Consider the following 6,102-nt stretch of genomic DNA (forward strand, 5'->3'; position numbering starts at 1 on the left):
AGGACATGAAAACAAGGACATAGGACAAGAACAGACTGAAAAATATTGGATTAGTATACCTAGATGCATTACAAAACAGAAATTTACAGCCAGGACTAAGCTGAACCAATGATGTTATTAAAATATAACATAACTGAGCATAAGCAAGCTTGGTATCTCCTTTCCTCTCCTCCCCTCCTCTCCTCAGAAAGATTCAGTGACCAGATAGCTGGCAAGATAAACAGTAAATGCCACTGTAACTTAATGGGTACTATGTACATGCAAAGCAGAAATGGTGAATATAATGACAGGAGTTGGTTTAGTATTACATGTTATGATTTTTAAAAATATATTTAATTACTACTGTCAGAAACTGTGCTAAAAATAGGTTATTGAGTTGCATTTTTTCTAAATGACAGATAACCGTAGGAATGCAGCATTCACAAGGAACTGTTTGTACCCAGCACTGTATTTCCGCTCCACCCAGTAGAACTTTCAGAAGAACATCATATGAATTTTGCAAATATATCAAGGAGAGAATAGACACCAAAGGCTGTAAAAACTAGAAGATATAGACATGCAAGTATATGCCGGTGCTATAAGCAAACTACATTTTCTTCCTGTCAAAAAGGCCTCTCTAATCGCCACATTAGTGAGAATGTCCTCATTGCTCCAATATTTTCCCTGCAGCCACAACAATTTTTAAATACATATGCAGCCATTTGATTTTATCACCCAGAATGACAAACTTAGCAAGTGACACTGTCCATCAAGTCCCTTGAAGGTTACATATATTTTATATACATCTTGCAAATTGGTCTACATATTCAGGCTCTCCGTACAGTTATTAAAATACTATCATCAGTTTTCAAGAAAGAGAAGGAAAAATATGTATTTTAGCTATTCCTATAGCCCTGACTCAGGCATAATTCTCCCTAAATTGAGTGGTGAGTCAAATCTTATGGGGAGATTAAATGACTTCAGCTCACTGCTCCAGTACATCAGACCTACAGAGCTGGTTTTGTTCGGAAATGTTTGGTGTCAGGAGCTGAAACCACAATTGCTCGTTATCCAAGCAGCTGCTCAGGCTGAGATGCCCCACGCTGCACAAGGCCGTGGGTAAGGCAGGGCACTGTGCCGGAGCGGGGCTCTCTGACACCAGGCACTTGTGACCCCCTCACAAGGCAGACCTGTCTCTCAAGCCGCTCAAGCCAGCACAACTTTAATTTACTCAAAATAAGGGTATGGTCATGCCTTGTATACTTATAGGAATGCCCCTGCTTCCACAGGGAATAGCTATGAACTAGAAACCCAGTTGCCCCAAACAATGCCAAAGGAGAGGAGGAACAGGGCAGCTGCCGTGCCGACCCTCCTGCGGCTGCCTCTGCTATGCAGCAGCTCCGGGCCTGGCTGGGTAGCAGGTAGTGCCTGGCTTCTCCAGAAAATTCCAAGAAGCCACCTCAAAATGATCTATGCTTGTCTTCCAACTATGAAGTATATACGTTTTCTATGGGTACCTATGGAAAATAGTTGCCCTCAAGATGGCATATTCTGGAAATATTTTTGAGGAAAACAACACGGGTGTTGGGAGCAAGGCAGCAGCAGAGACGCTTCTCAGAGAGAGATGTTCGCCTGGAATATCTTCCATCTGAGCATGCATGAGCGCTCGAGCAGCCTAACCGGCCACCTCAGCAGCGTACCGACTTTATGGCAATCTTTTGTTTCTGCCCGGGAATTACTCAATGACCAAGTGTCTGCGCCTTACCACAACACTTACCCCTTGCTCTAGAATTTAAGCTTTAATTAAAAGTTTCTCCACCTTATGCCTGGAAGGAAGATTTATCAAAACACGAGCAGAACATAAACCTCCAACCTATATAAAGCCTGAGACAACAGCTTGGAAATTCTGTTATTCTTCTTAGCACAGTGCTGAAATGAAACAACAGCATTTCCTACAGGCAGCTTCACTGAGAACACCAGCTTTTTAATAAACATTAAAGTGCAGTTCTTGGGGTTTTTTTGCCACCCTTCCCAAAGCAGCCTAACAGATTTTGCCTTCAGCCCTACTGCTTCCCCCTCAATAATCTCAAACAGAAACCTATACTTTTTTCCTATCTAAAGCATACTTAAAACCAAGATATTAACAGACTACAATAAATTGAACTGAACAACAGTAGAACGGATTTATTTAGTAGAGCTTTCCTAAAGGCATATATTTCCACATTTGCTTAGGTGAAATCTCCCTCCTTTCAAAAAAACTTGAGCTGCAACCGAGAGTTTCAGAAAATGCTGTGAAATGTCAGGGCTGGGCAAGGCCCCTCCACGGCGGGTACGGAGGTGGCTTCATTACCCTCTGCGTCACAGCCGTTCAGAAACTGCCTCTTATCCATATATTTAACTCCACGATTAAAAGCCTGATCCAAAGCCCGTTGATGTCCATAGGAATCCATTACCCTCTGCGGGATTTGGGTAAGTGTGCCGCGAGCTGCACCGTGCGAAGCACTGCCAAAGGAGGAGCGCTCCACAAAGAGCATTCCCGAACAAGACCCAAAACCACAGGGGCAAGTCACACCCTGCTTGTGGCTGATCCCTATCCTGCAGTCCTGTCTCAGATGGCAAATCTCCCAGCCTCCAGGGAGCGGCAGACAAACATTTCTGTCATGGCACACTGTGGAGGGCATACAAAACCAGTTTTGTTTCAGGACAAAACCACAGAAACAATGAGGCACGGCAGCGGTTTCACAAATCCGCAGTCACTCATGTCGCAGTTTTGCGTTACGCCGGGCCCGGTGCCACACGAGGAGCTGCCAGAAGCCACGGTCCCTCTCCCCACACCAGGAATGCCCTCCCGCCTCCTCTCCTGTGCCCATCACACAGCCCATGGGTGACTCAGCTCAGCTCCCAGATGGAAACCATCCCTGCTGCTCACGCACATGAAACCTATCCATCCATAGAGATACACACCCACTTCTGCTGAGTCGAATCACCCTGTGGCCACGCAACCATGGGACACTGTGAAAAGAAGGGACGAGAAACCCGTGGGGAACGGTGGGGCAGAGCTGGACTGGCATGCACAGCCACAGCTATCCTAGATTAAAATGAAGTTACATTCAGGTGGGTTTCCAGGAAAAAGGCTGCTATGTGATCTTCCATTGCACACTGTTCAGCACAGTGAGGTGTGCTGTGCTTGCACAAAATGCCCTCAAACTCTTGCATACTGGTTTTATTCCCCACTGTAATGAAAGAGGTAAAGCTATTAAACTTTCCCCATACAAAAGTCAAATTTATCATCTATACTGAGCCAAGTGTATGGATGTTGCAACCCCACCAATATCCACTGAAGAGGGTTATAGCAGGCAATCCTTTTGTGCAGATGATTGGCTTTAAAGTCTCAGACACCTGTGCACTGTCAGAAATCTACCCAGTATTTACAGCTTTCAGTCACTTACCTAATTACTATACAACGGCCTTCATGGATTATATGGGGGAAGAGAGGAAAACAAGGAGGAGCCCAGCGTATCATCCCCTCTCCTACCTTAACTGGATGCCAGAGATTTCCCCCTATTCCCATTTCTTTCTTCATTCCTGCTCAAGTATGAATGATAGCACCCAGCGGACATACTCCCGGGAAGAATGGAACTTCCTTCACTGTAGAAATGTCTCTCTTTTAAATTGCTTCAAGCTGCTAAGTATCCTTGAAACACACAGGTTCGAGTGATAGGCCCTCTGCCTCCACAGCACTCAGCAACCACACTGATGCTAGAAAGATGAATTAAGCTCTACCTACACACTATGCCAGAGAAAAAAAAAGACCAAAAAAGCCCGTGGTCCTCACTCCTTTTAGTGTAAATACATTTTCTAATCTCACGTTCCCAATCATGCATTCATAGGCTGGCTGTATACAGGGTCTGATAAATCCTGAGCCGGTTCAAGATTAACATACACTGCTAAAAGATCAGTCTGCAGAACTGAAAGGTTTGGACAAGTGGGAGCAACTTCAGTCTGTTGTTGGGGCGGTGCTTTGTTGCACCATACAGAGCTGAACAGCTCCGGGACTGAGGCTGGTACAAAGATGGGAATTCAGCTGAAACATAAGGAAGCTCTTCCCATTGCTACTGGCAGTCGTGTAGCTGCAATCAAAGAATGCCTCTCACCTGAGATTTGTCAAGACACAAAAATGAGTTACCGTATGAGTCACCATTTCTAAGTTTCTTACGGAACAAGAGCACACACTAAAATTTTACAAACCACTTTGTGCAACACATTTTCCGGGATGTTGCCAAAGACCCAAATTACTAAAAAACCCACAGGCCTGGGTGACACTGCATGGCAGGGAAACGTTTCTGTTTTGATCTCTACCAATTCTATTCACCAAGATATACTACTGTAACCACTGAGCACCTCGGGGGATTAAAGAGTTAATGAAAACATAAGAAAATGCACAATTACATAAAATACAATCTGTCAATCAGATATTGGAAATGGACTATGAAGATGCCAGTATAAGTGCATGTACTTATACCCAGAGAACACTTTAAACAGTCGACCGTGATTTATACATGCTGCAGCTGTCACACACACTATTTCCGACATTCAAGAACCTATGCATACTGTCAGCTGAAGAAATTTCTAGTTGTTTGCTATTTTGTAGATCTGTAAATCACATAAATGCTCATATTATTACCATGTGCTCTGACAGTTTGCATCAACAGACCATCTCGGAAGAACTACAGTGATGAATTATTGATAGCATCTCACATAGCTGGCAAACATTTATTTGAAAGGCTGCGATACAGAACCTGCCTCTTTCCAGTCTCGAGATCGACCCTAATGTAAACTATAGCATACAACAGATCAAAAAATATATAGCCTAGCTCTCAATTCATGATCTCATTTTTATCATTCGATGGTTCCCATAAAGATTGTTTATTATTGATGTGAAGTGTTGGAACCAAAATATCCTGTAGCTGGAAGCTGGAAGTCTCAGCAACTGAGTCAGTGTGACTCTTTTGGCCTCCTCTCAATATGCTTTATTTCTTCTATTGAATAAACAAACAGTCCTATTCTGTAAGGACAAAGCAAGCCAGGATTTTCCCATATTGTTTTGACAGATGTTGTCAGGGACTGATTACAAAAACCTGTATACCTAGTAGATATTTACTGCTGCGATTTTCCATAATGTAACTGAACTACGCGCAGAATAAACTAATGTCATAGGAAGCTGTGCTAATGAAAAGCCTCTGACTATGGAAATTAAACTGCAAAATAACTTTTCCAATTGCAGCAAAATCTATTTTTAAAGGCACTGGAGGAAAAAATATGTTATTTGTTACGTTGTACTAACAGGGCACAGAAGGCTACGATGGAGATGAAAGGACCAATTATCAAAACACCTCAATGTCTGGTTCATGCACCTTGCAGGAAAAGATCAGATCTTTTTCCAAAGGTCTCATTACTCAAAAGCACTCAGTGAGAACAGCCAGACCAACCTTCAGCTGGCTGTTACTTAGGTCAGTACATTCAGTCAGCATTGAGTCTATTAATAATGTTTTTGTGCTCTGTTTTTACAGGTAGTTGGAAAATGCATCAAAGCTGGTGGGGTTCAATTATAAAAAATTATTTTAAAGGGCTTTATGGGGTTTGTGTTGCAGGAGGGCTGGGAGAGGATGCTGTTTAACTGACCACACCCATGCATTATTTTAAAAAAACAATAAATAAAAGTAGACAGATGCCCCATTACAATTACATGCAGAACTGTGAAACAGAATGATTTTCTATTATCAGGTGTTAATGTGCCCTTTGTTACTGCTAAAAGGAAGACCCTAGACACTGCAACATCACCAGGCTTCATTCTGAATATTATTTTTCAGGTCTGTAGCCCCCACTGGCTCTGACATTTACTTGATAGATAGGAAATCACAAGTGAGTACCAAGAGGACAATATTCTTTTGAAGCTAAGGGAAAATGAGACCTACAGGACAGGGGGCATCACAGCAAGGGTATTTTCATCACAGCGAGGGTGTTTGGACCAGCAGGTTTACACAGCCAACCGGTGTTTCTGCAAGCCCAGGTGCCTAATAATTCTGGAAATTAAAAGCCTGTAGCTCTGTATGACTGACAAAA

This window comes from Nipponia nippon, unplaced genomic scaffold, assembly GCF_047370975.1.
Source record: "Nipponia nippon isolate SJK-2023a ecotype South Korea unplaced genomic scaffold, ASM4737097v1 scaffold_5, whole genome shotgun sequence".
NCBI lineage: Eukaryota > Metazoa > Chordata > Aves > Pelecaniformes > Threskiornithidae > Nipponia > Nipponia nippon.